The sequence below is a fragment of the Trachypithecus francoisi genome, unplaced genomic scaffold, assembly GCF_009764315.1.
Source record: "Trachypithecus francoisi isolate TF-2019V2 unplaced genomic scaffold, Tfra_2.0 Contig00586, whole genome shotgun sequence".
NCBI classification, from domain to species: Eukaryota; Metazoa; Chordata; class Mammalia; order Primates; family Cercopithecidae; genus Trachypithecus; species Trachypithecus francoisi.
In genome coordinates, this window is record NW_022680749.1 from 2,744,447 (window position 1) to 2,761,136 (window position 16,690).

Sequence of the window (16,690 nt, forward strand, 5' to 3'; positions counted from 1 at the left end):
CACATCTCCCTTGAAAGCCAGACCTAGCCAACTATCCTACTTGACTTCTCTACTTGGATATCTATTAGGTACATCAAATTTAACATTTTCAAAACCATGAATATTAATTTTCTCCATCTCACTCCCTGCAAACATATTCCTCTTGCAGTCTTCTCTAACTTAAATAGCATTTCCATCATCCTAGTTGGGTGAATTAAAAACCTGAATAGATCCTTCACTCCTCTTTCTTGAATAATTCACATCCAATTTTTCAGCAAATACTGTTTTTTTTTTTAAATATATTCTGAATCTCTCTACATCTTTCCCTATATATGACATACCCCTGTTCCAAGCCACCATAATATATTGCCTGCCTTGTTTTAATATCTTTCCAAATCACCTTTCTACTTTTACTCTCTCCTCTTTTATTCAGTATAAAGCAGTCAGAGTGATTATTTTAAAATATAAGTCAGATTATGTCATTATTCTACCCAAATCCTCAAAGATAACCCCAGCTCAAAGCAAGGGCCAAAGTTCATACAATGACCCACAAGCCTGCACATATTCCTCTAACTCCTACTTTTTCCCCTGTGCTCACACTTCTTTCTAGCTATGCTAGCCTCTTTGCTGTTTATGAAAATTTTCAGGCACATTCTGCCTCATGGTCTTTGGTTTGTGCCCCCTCTACTTGGAACTCTCATCTTGCAGATGTCAGAGCTCATTCTTTCTTCTCCTTCTGGTATTTGCTCAAATATCACCTTCTCAGGGACCAACCTCTTTTTTTAATTTTTAAAATTTTTTTGTTACAGGTTCTTCCTCTATTACTCAGGCTTCAGTGCAATGGCAGGAACAAGGACATCTCAGGCTCAAGTCATCCACCTGCCTCAGCCTCCCAAGTAGCTGGGGCTACAGGCCCCACACCACCATCCCCAGTTAATTAAAAAAAAATACACTTTATTTTTATTTTTCCATCCTTCATTGAACTTTTTTTCAAATTGTTATCGTGGAGACAGGGTCTGGCACTCTTGCCCACGCTGGTCTTGAACTCCTGGGCTCAAGCGATCCTCCCTCCTCGGCCTCCCAAAGTGCTGAAATTACATGTGTGAGCCACCATGCCCAGCCCAACCTTTATAAGATCTCCTTTTCTTTTCCTTTTTTTTTTTTTTTTTTTTTTTTTTGATAGAGATAAGGCCTTGCTATGTTGCCCAGGCTGGTCTTGGACTCCTGGGCTCAAGCAATTCTCCCACCTTGGCCTCCCAATGTGATGGGATTACAGGTGTGAGCCACTGTGCTCAACCCTCTTTCAAATCTTTACATCCACTCCTCACCAGGCTATCCCTTTCCCCCTTTCCTGCTTTTCCTTCATAGCACTTATAACAATTAAACTACTATTATCGTTATTTCTTTATGTCATTTCTTGTCTGCCTTTCCCCTGTATAACGTCAGCTGAATGAGGACAGTGATCTTTGTCTATTTTATTCACTACAGTGGATAATTCCAGAGCCCAAAACTCAATAGTAAGTGGTTGAGTAAGTGAACGAATGAGCAAGTGAGCACATTATCTAGAAACACGCACATCTTTCCTTGGATACCATGATCCTCTCAGAATACCAGATAATTAAAATCTATTGTTAGAAGACAGGAAAATCCAGCCTTCTGTGTTTCCACGGAACAACTCTCTGCTTTGTCCAGTTGCTTGTTCCCTCCATAGGGCCAAGAAATACTGTCCCTTTCTCCAGTCCATATTCCTCTGCCACAGGCCCTGATCTAGCTTCCTTGTTATAAGATGATTTTCGATATTAATTTTACGATTACTGGTTGGTCACAGCTTTGAAGATTCTACTTCTCCAAGTTATTCCAGTTGCAGAAAAGAATTCTCTAGCTTCAGCTCACCGCGAGGACCCCTTGAGAGGAGTCAGCCATTTTACCCTCTAGAAGCAAGGGTAAGATGAAATTATTACGTGCTACTGACTGGAAGTGTGGATTATTGGTTTATTATTTTAATTCTAACCTTTCTTCTTACGTATGTCTACTTGCTATGCAGCATATTAATGACTGTTCGGGTCTTTATCTATTCATGGGTCAGTTGTAGGACATCTCGGTAATCATCAGCTTCCATTTTCTTTAAATCAAAGGGAGGCTCTGACTCCAAAGAGTGGAATGGGATGGCAAGTGTGTCCCTAGGTTTCAATAAAAGTGGACATTAAGGATGAATGTAAATTTTTATGATTCCTGTGGGCAATGAGAAAAAATGGCAAAGAAATTAAAAGCCCCTTGGAGCAACATTGGGGAACAATATACTCCAAGGGCAGGGCGGAAACGTTGTTAATGTAGGAAATATTATTTCTAAATATGAACTAAAGGCACACCGTCTCTTCAAATATTAATGCTTGTCCTTGGAAAAGAGATATATATTAAATAGGTCATCTTTTATTATGTAGTAGTAGAGGGTCAGCAGGCTTGGCAGCTCCCACTGAAAGTAATATTGAAAAGAAAATGTAAATGGAAAGAAAAATGTTTCTCTGGTCCGAAGGAGGCGTACGAGCCCATCTACAGCACATTCCCCACATTTCCCCTCCCAGATACTTGTGAAACATTAGTACTTGGTGCAGCTTGAGATGGTGGCATCCAGAGTGGAGATGGGCACAGGGGAAGGTGGAAGAAGCCACAGCAAATTTGCTCATTGTGGTAAAAGATTTGAGTTTTCCTTGTCAACCTGAAGTCAAGAAATTCAGATGAAGAGTGAAGGGAGATGTCTACTGGGGACTTTCTTTCTGAGTCCAAGACAAGACCAAGTTTGCTGGAATTTTAACCTTTAACTTGTTACAATGTAATTTCCTTCACTGTCCTGAGCCTTCAGGGGTAAAAAAAGGGTTTATTGAAAATGGAATTGGCCAGGCACCGTGTCTCACATGTGTAATCCCAGCACTTTGGGAGACCAAGGCAGGCAGATCACTTGAGTTCAGAAGTTGGAGACCTACCTAGGCAATATAATGAGACCGCATCACTACTAAAATAATAATAATAAAAACTTAGGTGTGGTGGTACCCACCTGAAGTCCCAGCTTCTCAGGGGACTGAGGTGGGAGGATTGCTTGAGCCCTGGAGGTTGAGACTGCAGTGCGTCCTGTGTATGCCACTGCACTCCAGCCTGGTTGACAGAGCAAGATCCTGCGCCATCCACCCGCCGACCCCCCAGCCACAAAAAAAGTGAATCTTTTGGCTAACTGCTAAATAGTTGAGTGTTGAAATCACAACTTATCCGTAACCAGGATGGAAGTTGAATAATATCATAGAATAAATATTTAAGATACACAAATGAAGTTAAAACACTTCATAAGGCTGTGATATACCTTATTTAAAATAATAGTATCAAGTTCCTTTTTGTTATTATTCTGACATTACAGAAAAATATTTCTCAGTACTATCACTTGTTAATTTCTTCTGAAGATACTGCATTAAATATTTGTAGTACTAAATATATGCTCACTTTTAATTGAGATTAGTGGAGGAGTAAGGTATGTTTTGGGACAGATAAACCTGAATAGATTACAGTCAAGGATCAGGTTGCCACAAATTCTTCTTTACTTTTCTTATCTTTAATAACAACTAATTAAAGACAGCTCTTCTTTAACTCTTAGACTAGCAGATTTCTTCTATGGTAATGCTGTAATTTCACTGAAGCAGTCTTAGAAACTGAAGCTTTGTGCACAGCTTAAAGAAGATACTTTCTGAGTATTTGTAGAAACAGACTTACTGCCCTCACTCTAACTTTTATTTCTATTTTTTCATTCACATTTAGGCTACATAACACAATCACTTGAGGAAATGCCCTTAAATCTCTAGTCTATAAAGGGTGCACTGAATCTGTGTGATTGACTTTTCTGATAACAGAACTGCCTCTGAATTCCCAACTGCATCTCAGTTTTACTGCACATGTACCAACTTGAGCAATTATTTCCAGGAACAGGATACAGTCATCACGTAAGAAACATTTGAATGCAGGAGATACAAGTTTGGTTGTGTGATTAATTTTTAGTGAATGATTTCTTCTTTCTGAAGCAATTGTTGATTGTTAGTAAGTCCACTTTGGCATTAGTATGCCACTCGTTACATATTTACTTCAGTATTTGTATCAGCAAAGTATAATATTACAACTTTTTTTCAGGAAATGTTTTTAAACATGCAGTCGTTGTTCTTTCAGATAATTTAAATATATAATTGCATGAAAAAAAATCCAATCTTTTTTTGCTTATTATGCAGATTTTCAAACCTGAAGAAGAGTGATGAAACAGGCCCATTTTTATTTTGCTAACTGAGTAACATTGTGACATAGCCTGTGAATTTTGAATTTTGCATACAAAATGGACTTTTTGGAATAAAACATAGTATGCTTCCAAAATTGTTGATAGCACCTCCACGTTTGTTCTGTTCTTAATGATATTTGGATAATGTTAAAGTAGATATTTCCCATTCAGCTAACAAAGACCAAAAGAAAATGATGACAAGTAGCCAATTTTGGCCTGTATCATGACTGAAGCCAAAATTTGATGCATCTCTGTTGTAAATATATGCAGACTTGGATGTTAGCCTTGTAGGGACTAAAGACTAAAAGCAAAAGAAGAAGCATACTCCACTCCATGTTTTTGACTACAGTAGAGTGTAGCCATGTGCATAGTAAGTAAATAAATGCTCAGAGTTTCAGGTGATCATCATTGTCACCAGAGAATGACCCATGACAAGCCAAAAGCAAAACTGAACCAAAGGGGTATTCCAAGCAGAATGTGTATAAACTCAAATGCATAAAACTTTCAATTAGACTCAGGTTGGATAAAATGCTTCCTTTAAAGGGGAAAGAAAAAGGACAGCAAGTCATTGTATTAAAGATCAGACTATTTTGATTATATTTTAACCGAATTCCTAATTGTTGAATATATTGCATATGGACAAAACTCATGAATTGATATAAAAAAGAGACAACTTGATGCTGATATTAAGCCTTTATGTTTATCTTCTCTTATTTTGGTTTGGAAAGGAAAAAATAATGCTGCCTGTTTAATAGAAGTCTGATATTCTCTTGAAAAAAGAATCAAGTTTTCTTTTTTTTTTTTTTTTTTTTTAATGCAGTATGAAGCCTGTTTAGTTTGGCTTCTTTCACTAAGTAATATACATTTAAGCCTCTAAAAAGGAATCAAGTTTTCTAATAGTAAAATATTGCTGCCTTGTATAACATGGCTGGAGTACTGAATAAGCAAATATTCAACATCAGGACACAAAAATAAACAGAATGAAAATGTTTAAACAACTACGTCATTTAGATAAGAAATAAAGACTCACTTTCAAATGTTTCACTCATTTCAGATATTCATTTTATAAGTTTATGCTTTTATGGGCTTGTGATAAGACTTTTTATGTGAATTTGTTGCCACATGCAACTGTTCTAATAATAGCAAAGCTTTTATATTACTTAGAGAGAACCACAAGTCACAACTAATGGTTTTTTTCAAGTTAACATAAAAGATTAAGTTGTTAAGTCAGACTCATGCAGAGTAGAGATCCTATCCAGTATCAAGTTTTATTAATAAATTAAGAATATAAGAAAGAATGGTATAAAAACAGCAAGGAGATGCCTATTACATCCTGCATGACTCCCAGCTTCTCCTTCCTTCATCAGGCATATGCTTTCTAGACAGAATAAAAGATAAGATCTCAAAGTTAGGGTTGTGGATTGTCTCACCAAGCAGGGACAGTTTTAAGTTATGAAACAGCTCCATTTTATATCCATAACACTTGTACAGCTTATGTGATATTCACCAGGGAGCTATGCTTCATAAACCTATACGTTGTAGGTTAGTTTACCAGAAGTAGATACAAAAAAAGAGACAACTCATTCAAAGTATTTTATAGATTTAAAACTCTCCTCCTCTTAGGAAACACCATTAGTCTGCTTATCTAGAGGTCTAGTTATATATACAAGAAAACTAGACCAGTTATCTGTCTTGTTTTATTTTCTCTTGTAATATTTTCTTGTTATGGACTGAAAGTTTATGTCCTCTAAAACTTGTGTGTTAAAGCTATAACCCCCAAGGTGATAGTATGTAGAGATGGGGCAATTAGATCGTGAGGGTGGGGTACTGTTCTGATGAGATTAGTACCCTTATAAGGAGGCACCAGGGTATGTCATATGCTGTCCCTCTTTTACCCATTTTTCTCCATTCCCACCTCCCACACCCAGTATGCCATATAGTGGCACAGGGCGAAGGACAAAGCAAAAGATTACTGTCTACAAGACAGGAAGAGAGCCCTTATCAGAACCCAACCACACAGGCACCCTGATCTCAGATTTCCAGCCTGAAGAATTCTGAGAAAATGCATTTCTATTTCAGCACCCAGTCAGTCTATGGTATTTTGTTATGACAGCCTGAACTGACTAAAAAATTCTCATATTAATCAAGGGAGAAACAGAGGATCACAGCCAGTTCCTTTAACACCTTCCTTCCCACATTCTTTCCTCTAAGTTTTCTGCTTTGGGATTTTAAAAGCCTATCTGAAGCTTTTGGTTAAAGAAATTAGTAATTCTAGCAGTATCATAGCTGACGTAGAATAAACTTGAATTTGAATTCCCCAGTGATCATTTCAAAATCCTCAAATTTTGTTTTTACACTTTTACCTCTTTACATGATACTTATTAACATGATACATTAACTTTTACTTATTTACATGATAAATGCATGTTCACTGGGAAAATTAGAAAATATAACTAGCTAAAAAGCTTCAGCAGTAACTGTTACTAACATATTCATGTATATTATTCCAACATTTTCTGTATATAGATACTAGATTTATGAAAATTAGATTTGTTGCTTCATAATGGTATTTTAAATTAACAATTTGCTGTGAACTCATTTCCAATCTATTAAATATACTTTTAAGAAAATATTAATAGCTACACTGTATATTACATGTTCATACTGTATCATGATTATATATTAAAGTATATATTTATGATATGATAGATGAATCAAAAGTATACAATAATTCATCAGATAATGCATATTGAATACACTGGCCATATCTCTTTTGATTAAAAAAAAAGTCTTATAGTCACCTTCAGTGGTAGAGATTTCTTCTCTGTGCTTTTTTTTTTTGGTAAAGAAAGGGTTTTCCTTGCTGCCCAGGCTGTTCTCGAACTCCTAGACTCAACAAATCCATCTCCCTCGGCCTCTCAGAGTGCTAGGATTACAGGTGTGAGCCACTGTGCCTGGCAAAGACTTCCATATGTTCACTAAAATCTGTTCTCTTTTTCATCCTGAACATATAGCAAAAAATATATACTTTGATTTAAAGTGTGTTCATTTAATTATCATTAAAAAAACTAAAAAAGTGAGAAGAAATTATGTCTGTTACCTTCATTACACATATGCTCCTGTATAATCATTCTTCTCCACCAGCTGGAAACCAGATATAGTACTAACCCAGCTTTGACCACACAGATGACTACGATGCCCTAAATACCATGGTGACTTACAAGAAACATAGGTTCTTGAATGGCTGAGAGGAGCAGAGCTCTCCATGGACCTATGCCTTTGACTTTCAGCAATTGTATTATTGGGTCAGTATTGCCTTGCCCTAACTAATACATCTTCTTGTTAGTGAAATGAGGATTATCTGTAGCAAAATTGTAACTCCCACACAGCCTCAGTTGTGTAATGCAAATTTGAACTTCTTTCTGTTATCATTAAATTCATGCTTCAGGAACAATTCTATTTTATTTTTCATTTCTGGATCTCTAGCAATCCTGCAGGCATATCAGCACTCCTCATTTTCCACAGGGTCAGGAGAGCTCTTAAATTTTTCCTGCTTCTGAGGTTACTGAAGCATGACAAAGCAACACCCACTCGCTACCCAAGAGGAATGTCCCTCATCCTGGCCAGCTAATTGCTCAGCCTGATCACCAATGTCAAAGAACTTTTCATATCATCATAACATTGTTACTCAAAGGACCTTGGAAATAATGGAGTTAAGCATCTTTTTACAATCAGAAATGAATGTTTAAAATAGTTAGAAAACTTCTCTGACATCACAAAGATAACTATTTGCAAAACCAGGATCAGAACTTAGAAATTTTAATTCTTTGTGAAGCATGCTGTCATTTGCTCTAAAATACAAGCACGGAAAAGAGGAAAAGAATCCATTCCAACAATTCTGACCTTGAATTTATGACCTTTCCCCAACATCTTTAATGCTAACCTACTATATTTCAATATACATAGTTTATTCCATTCACTCAGGGTTAATTTTAATTATTCATTGATTTAAACATTTATTACCCACCAAAAAGGCCCCAGTTACTTTGCTAGGTGCTAGGGATGAATAGTTAGCCTTTTACATGTCACGAGCTGGGCTAAGTGCTTTCTAAGCTATCTTCACAACCACTTTACAAATAGATCTCTGTATCTTCATTTTATAGAACAGTTCTTGTCCTAAAAGAGGTGACCTCTAGTAAACATTCAATTACAGTACAGTGTTCAAAGTGGGATGCACTTTATATGATAGAATTAAGGACAGGATGTATGGGTTTATATAATTCCAGTGTTTTACACAGCCCTAATGAACAGAACAACTTCTTAAAAAATGAAACCAAAGGTAAGGTAGTCAGATAAAAGGAGATGAGGAGGATAAGGCAAATCATAAACATCCAATTTAATAAAACTCTGGGGAAATCCTGTAGTCTATCACCTTTACTTAACTTCTTTAGGTCTGTTGTTTACTAGCACCTCCCTCATATGTCTTATCCCCCTAATCTAATACCTGTTTTCAACAACGTAATGCTTGTTATAGCAATTGTAAACCTCAAAATTCCATCTGATCAAGGAAAGTAACTAGAAAATCTTTGTTTTACCCTTTACATCTCTGCCTTACCACAGAATTATTTTCTACAAAATGTAATTGTCTGATGCTTGAAATATATAGGCTTCTCATGTGTGAGAGACCATGGTTTGGAAACATTTCTGGGTAGATTTTTAATGATCGATGAAGCATTCAGTTGTTTGTATAAATTTAAGTGTGAAGAGATCGAGAAAGTAAATAGGCCTACAGTGTGATCTCTAGATTATGAATGAATAATTTTTCTCTTCTAGTGTTGACTGTTAAATAAAATGTCTCTGATTGACAGCGTAAGAACAAATTATTTCACATACTGCTGGCCTTTGGGGGGAAAAACTCTTAAATATAGTTATAAAGGTTTATTGCATTTTATTAAATGTTGAAATAATGATTTAAAAGATTTATGTTCTATAGTTTATGAATAATGAATAGCAAACTTACATTTTATGTGCCTTGAAATACTTCCATAAATATTAAAATTTTATATAAATTAGAAATTGACATAGAATATGTATCTAAAATTAATGTTGTGAATATAAAATGATCTTTAATTTTATCATATTTAGGATACTCATTATTAAAATAAAAATTATGAAATGCCATTAAGAAATGCTTTGTGCTTAAAATCCAATATGTAATAAACACAATGAACTATATACTCATCTTTTAAATACAAGTTATGTTTTATGCATAAAGATAAGTTTAAAGATTATTATTAATAAGACTTCTTAAATGAAAGACTTCTCTCGTAAGCAGCAAAAGCTCTAATGATTTGTTTTGATCGTTATAAACCATGAAGTCATGTTATGGTACACAAGAGGTAGTTTAAGTTTTCCATTGATCTCTGCTTTTCTCTCAGCTTAGAGTCTCCACCAAATTAATAGACATTTAGATTAATAACTTAATAAATGTATCTGTTAAGAATAGAAAGTTAACAGCAATAATACACTTAATATTCTTAGTGTGTTTTATACAATGCCATAGAATATCAGTTAAACTAAGTACTTAATTCATTTCAAAATACAACATTATAAAATGAAGAGTAAGAAAAAAATGAAAACATCTAATTATAAACTGTGGACTGCAAGCCGTTTTATGTGGCCTAAAATACCTACTACTCTCCCATTAAAAAGTATTCTCATTATAGAATCCAATTTCAAGAGTTCTGATCTAATATTAAGATGATACTTCTCAGATAAAAAATGTTCACTCAATGCCCAGTCTCGCCCAACTGTCTCTCTCAACTTTACCTAGTGATGCGCTTCACTGGATGCAAGTGATCTTTATAACCTGACACTATTCCCAGTTGTTGAAGGAATCATCACATTTAGCATATATCAATGTATGTTGAAGTGAATATATCAATTCTCAAAAAATGTTGGTACATATATTTTAACTTCTGACATGGATGACAGATGTAGCATTATCCAGCAATGACCTAGGGCCAATACTCAGCATGTATTATCATAAATTCTATTTACTAAATACTCAGGTTCCCTGCCTTCTAGGCAAGTGTATCATTGACACATCTAACAATAACCAGCGTACTGTGAGAAAGATGCAACTAACAGAAATAACTTATGAGGGTTACCATGTGGAGGCTGCTAGGGGAACGGCACTAAGCGAAGGCGCTTTATAAACTGCATGCTTTTTATATGTGGTTTAAGTTCTCCTGTCCAGCCTCCTGCCATTGGACCATCCCTGTATATAAGTTCCCACTAATAAATCATATGTCTTATTTGTTGGTTCTGGGTCTTTGCTTTGGTCTCTTCAACCTGGTACCATCCCTACTGAAGTTAATAGCAGTCTGACATACCAATACATGGTAAGATTTCATGCTTCCAAATCCCCAAAATCAGGCAAAGACATATGACCTTTATTTGGCCAGGAAAATGTTAGCAAAAATGTGAATTACAGGAAATAGCAGCCAGTGCTAGATTCAGCACTCTCTCTTCTTGTTTCCAAGTGAGCATGAAACCAGGGCTTAAGATTCCCTCTTTCTTTGAGATGGAGTCTCACTCTGTCACCCAGGCTGGAGTGCAATCTTGGCTCACTGCAACCTCCGCCTCCTGGGTTCAAGCGATTCTCCTGCCTCAGCCTCCTGAGCTGGCATTACAGGTGTGCACCACCATGCCCAGCTAATTTTTGTATTTTTAGTACAGAAGGGGTTTCACCACGTTGATCAGGCTGGTCTCAAACTCCTGATCTCGTGATCCGCCCGCCTCAGCCTCCCAAAGTGCTGGAATTACAGGTGTGAGCCACTGCACCTGGCCAAGATTCTCTCTTAATCTGAGTGGAAAGTGAAAGAAACCCCTGCTGACCCACATTAAATATATAGCCTGAGTCAGAAATAATTCTTCATTGAATTAAACCACTGGAATTTTCAGGGTTAACAATACAGCATTAACTGCCAATTCTGACTAATACAACCACTGAAGAGAGCCTGAACGTGTTATTCACATGTGTATGTTTGATAGGCTTTATAACCTAATCAACACCTACATATAAATTATTTTTAGCATGAAGCAATGAGACAAAATTCAAAGTTGTCATCTATTTAAAGTTTATGTAGAACTGGGCATTTTCTTCTACTTTTTACTGAAAGTATATAAACTTACTCTACACATTTTCTTCTCTCTTAAAATAGCGATGGAGAAGATCAAACCCAGCCTTTTCAATTCATGACATTCATAAAACCTGCAGCTAAGTTAGTTCAACCACTGTGAAAAGCAGTGTGGTGATTCCTCAAAGAACTAAAAAGAGAATGACCATTCAACTCAGCAATCCCACTACTGGGTATATACTCAAAGGAATATTAATTGTTCTACCATAAGGACACATGCACTGGTATGTTCACTGTAATAGCAAAGACATGGAATCAACCTAAAAGCCCATCAACAGTAGACTCATTCAAGAAAATGTAATACATATACACCTTGGAATACTATACAGCCATAAAGAAAGTCACAAGACTATGTCCTTTGTGGGAACATGGATGGAACTGAAGGCCATTATACTTAGCACACTAATGCAGGAACAGAAAACTAAATACTGCATGCCCTCACTTATAAATGGGAGCCAAATAATGAGAACACATAGAAAAAGGGGAACAACAGATAATGGGGTCTACCTGAGGAAAGAGGATGGGAGGAGAGAGAGGTTCAGAAACAACAACTTTTGAGTACTGTGCTTAGTTCCCTGGTGATTTCCTGAGTCACAAGTTTACCTATATGACAAACCTGCACATGTACCCCTGAACCTAAAATGAAAGTTAAAACATTTTAAAAAGCTAGAACTCTCACTGGACAAAATTAACATTAAAAACATTACTCAAATTAGACCTCTAATCATCTAAGTCACATCATATATTCACTTTAGGTAAATTAATTCATCTGTAGATTAATTAGCTATTGTTAATTTGAAGATTATATTTTACCATATTTATTAAATTAGAAGCATTTTGCTTCTACATACATGTAAGTAATTTGGCATTTAAATGCTTGTAATAATTGCTAATAAAATGCAAACACATTTCATTTATTTATATATTTCATGTTAAGCAATTAACAACCTATTAAACTATGCAATGTTCAAATTTCTTATAATGACACACTGTCCATGGAAAATGGTTTTATGTAAATCCCTTCCACAGTAAATTTACATTAAATCTGAACTCATGATTTGTTAATGGTATAAAAAAGTCTTAACAAAGGAAACTATCACCTTTTGAATATAAAAATCATAATGTTCTAACTACAAAGAGAGGAATGCAAGTAGAATGAGTATATTCAAATGAATGGCTATCTTCATAGTTATAACACATTTTCTATTTTTCTAATTTCTTTAAATTTGTTTTACTTGTATGTATTAATCTGTTTCCACATTGCTATAAATAAATATCTGAGAGACTGGGTAATTTATAAAGGAAAAAGGTTTAATTGACTCACAGTTCAGCATGGCTAGGGAGGCCTCAGGAAGCTTATAATCGTCATAGAAGGCAAAGGGGAAGTCAGACAACTTCTTCACGAGGTCACAGGAAGAAGCGCCAAGCCAAGGGCGTACAGCACCTTGTGAAACCATCAGATCGGCCGGGCGCGGTGGCTCAAGCCTGTAATCCCAGCACTTTGGGAGGCCGAGGCGGGCGGATCACGAGGTCAGGAAATCATAGACCATCCTGGCTAACACGGTGAAACCTCGTCTCTACTAAAAGAATACAAAAAACTAGCCGGGCGAGGTAGCGGGCGCCTGTAGTCCCAGCTACTCGGGAGGCTGAGGCAGGAGAATGGCGTAAACCCGGGAGACGGAGCTTGCAGTGAGCTGAGATCCGGCCACTGCACTCCAGCCTGGGCGGCAGAGCGAGACTCCGTCTCAAAAAAAAAAAAAAAAAAACCATCAGATCGCATGAGAACTCAATCACTATCACAAGAACCACCTGAGGAACCACCTCCCCCCCCCCCCCCGATTCAATTACCTCCACCTGGTCTCTCCTTTGACACATGGGATTATGGGGATTACGGAGATTACAATTTAAGATGAGATTTAAATGGGAACATGAAGTCTAACCATATCATTATATTTGAAGCTGTAAAGTCTATTAAGGGGATCTCTTCTATAGTGTCAGTCCCTTTATAACATAAGCTGATCAATGATCTTATATCGTAACTGCAGGACAAATTTTAAGAAATAGAAAACATTTATTGAAGAAATACAAAACCTAAAAACCCCAAATTACAGCAGAATGAAAACCTTTTTTCCATGCCTGTAACAGATCTTCATCTTAATAGCATACATTTTTTATTAGATTCTTGGCTGAATTGTGGTGCATTATTTTGTCAGGTTGGTGCAAAAGCAATTGCGGTTTTGCCATTTAAAGCAATGGCAAAAACCGCAATTTCTTTTTCACCACCCTAATAGAACAGGGTTCACATATAAAACAAACTTTGAGAATCGCTTGCTGAAATATATTTTATAATATATGTGTCCTAAAAATCTATTGTAAAAAATAAGTTAAAAACTATGACTGAAAATTTGCTTCTTATTCTTGAACATTTACAGAGGTCCCATTTTCTATTATAGTATTTTAATGAGATTTAAGTAAAGCTAATCCTAAATGAAGAAGGATATTAACAGTAAAATTTATTACTTTAAGCAGAATATTGAGTATTTTAAAGGCGTAAGTAAAAACGCATACATAGAAAAAACGGTTCTGGCATTTTACTTAATAAGGTGTATCTCAAAAATTGTGATTTTACGAAAAGAAAAATAGATGAGCTTTTCAGAATCACAACTAAAATTACGAGTTTCTCACATTCCTTTATTTTACCAAAATTGATGACCTGGTGTCAAAATTTATTATTTCTAGCCACATTCTAATTCTCTTAGAGTTTCTACCTCTATTCTGATTAAAGGCTGTATTATCCAGACTTCTATTTATTCTGCTTATCTTGTGCTGCTTCATGGACATTTAGTTCATAGAACTTTTTTTGTAGCGATATTCCCTTATCTTCTTTGATTTTTTTTTTAAATGCATGAAAGTATGCTTGACCTTGTAATCTAGGTCTGACACTTATAAACAGGCATTTATTGTATTTGTTTTTATTTGTGTTACTATTCATTTTGTTGCTTCAGGAAACTTCTGATATTTGATGTAGTCAAATAATTTGAGAAATACTGTGCTCGTAACACTTTATTGTATATTTTTCCTTTTGTTGCTGATATGGCAAGGAAAGGCTTACATTTTGAAATGTCTTAATGTCTTGAACTATATGAAGTCAAGCTTTAATGAAGCAGTTATACATCTAACTAAAGAGCAGAAGATGCAAAATATATGGGTGTCTAAACATTCCCTATTATCACACCTATGGCCCTTTAGATTATAAATGAAAGGGAATGAGAGTCATTCACTGTGAATCAGGTGAAGTCTGTTGGTCTACAGCATGCTGTGCTTAATTGCATACCTTCCTGGATCCTTCGCCACAGCTTGCGGCGCTAGCTTACCTCTCTCCATTCTGTCTGCTACTGTCCCCTTCAGACAAGCATCCTCTCTCACCTTGATTAATACAGTAGCCTCCCACTGGCCTCTGTGCAATGTAAACATTTCTATGTTCATTTTTGCCTGATGATCTATCATTGTAGACATCTCCTTTAGCATTCCCTTAAAACATGATGACACTGCTTTGCTAATACATTTCCAAAGGGAGTTCAGTGCCACATATTTGCCTGCCATTTATTTTTTACTCAACTAAATTTGTTTCAAAAATTTAGTAAAATCTTTCTCCTAGTAATTCTGTGTATAAAATTTAGTTCTGCTCCGCGGAGCTATCCAGATTAAAGCTGTCTTCATCATTTTACATCTGTGGAAACATCGCTTCCTGGCATCTCTTCCATCTATTACTTCTACTTATTACAAACATGGCCTGGTTTTCAGAAACACCCACACTCCTTTATCATCTTCTAAGCACGGTTTCACTTGCCAATACCTCAATTAACAGATGACAACTAAAGAGAAAACTCCCGGAGTGGCTGTGTGAGGAACTCTGAACTCTATCTACAGTGAAATAACCATAACTGGGGAAAATTATTGCAACAACACTTACAACTATTTAAAGTCTCGGTTAATTGTCCTAAGGACGCACAGAAAATGAAGATACATTTATTCAAGAAAATCTACTAACTCTCAGAATACCAAGCAGCCTGTGTCATTTAATACGGGATCGATTCCCTCTCCATCTATCCAGTTCAACACAAAAAGAAACTCTACCACTAAAGGTGCTACTGAGAACAGAGGGCTCCCTCTGTACCCAGCTCCCAGTCAGGGTTGAAGTCTCTTCCTGGAAGTTGCAGGCCACCAAGATTTATCACATACACCCAGCTCTGCGTTGAAGGAGATCTATTCAAGGCAAGAGCAGCCAAAAGACCTTCGACTATCTTTCTTCATCCAGTTCCCACTCCTAAGGCCGATCTACAACAAATGTGATAGACCAAAAATACTAGAGTCCCCATTGCCCTACCCAGCACCCTCCTTGTGAAGCCACAGTGTTATCCTAAGAGAAGCAGGTCATTGTCCTTCTGGTATTTCCTTGAAAATTCATGGCTATTATTACTACCCTGTGATATGATTCACCAGAATCTATTGATAAAAACTCATTTAACAAAGTAGTTAAAAGAAAAAAAAAAGCTATTGTGCTTTAAATGCCCTTTAAATATTTCTTCCGCCTTTTCTAGTTTAAACATTTTTTTCCCACATAAACAAGTAACCATTGACTCTGCTGCTCCTATACTATTCATGCCTATTTGGTCAACCTAAGTGTTGCTTTTCACGTCCCTTCTCCCTTCTCCATTTCCAGTGCAGGCAGTGTTGTTCAATGCTCATTGCCTCTTACTAGGACCATTTAAAATAAACTTCTAAGTCGAGTTTCTGCTCTACCTAATAAATTGTAGATATCTATGCCAGCTTGATCTTCTTGAGGTCAGAAGTCACTTTATTACTAAGTAATTTACAAAGATTCTTTAGTGTCTACAGAATAAAATGTTTCCTTTCACTTTGTCCTCTCCATTACCAGGCCTAAGCGTTCTTCCCTGACTCAGTTTCCCACTGCTTCCTGAATTAGAGCCTCTAGGAATGCATTAAGAGCCACTTCAGGAAAGAATGACTGACAATTGATAATTAAATGCATTATTAACAATTTTTTAAAGTCTAGATTGACATGATTGAATGGTTAATTCAGTAAAAATGTCAAATGATCAACATGTAATTATTTATCCAATCTATTGAAATTCCTGTTGAAGAAAGTGCTGAAGAAAAACAAGACATACAAATGGCCAAT

At 36.1% G+C, this 16,690-nt stretch overlaps 1 long non-coding RNA gene across 1 annotated transcript in view; it reads left to right on the forward strand.

Moving 5' to 3' along the window:
• The first annotated feature begins 1,689 nt into the window (after positions 1 to 1,689).
• The window catches only part of LOC117085809, a 44,331-nt gene continuing 29,330 nt past the window's right edge, over positions 1,690 to 16,690 (forward strand). Inside the window, exon 1 of the long non-coding RNA XR_004438082.1 lies at positions 1,690 to 1,922. This is a non-coding gene — a long non-coding RNA (uncharacterized LOC117085809). The remainder of the gene's footprint in view (positions 1,923 to 16,690) is intronic.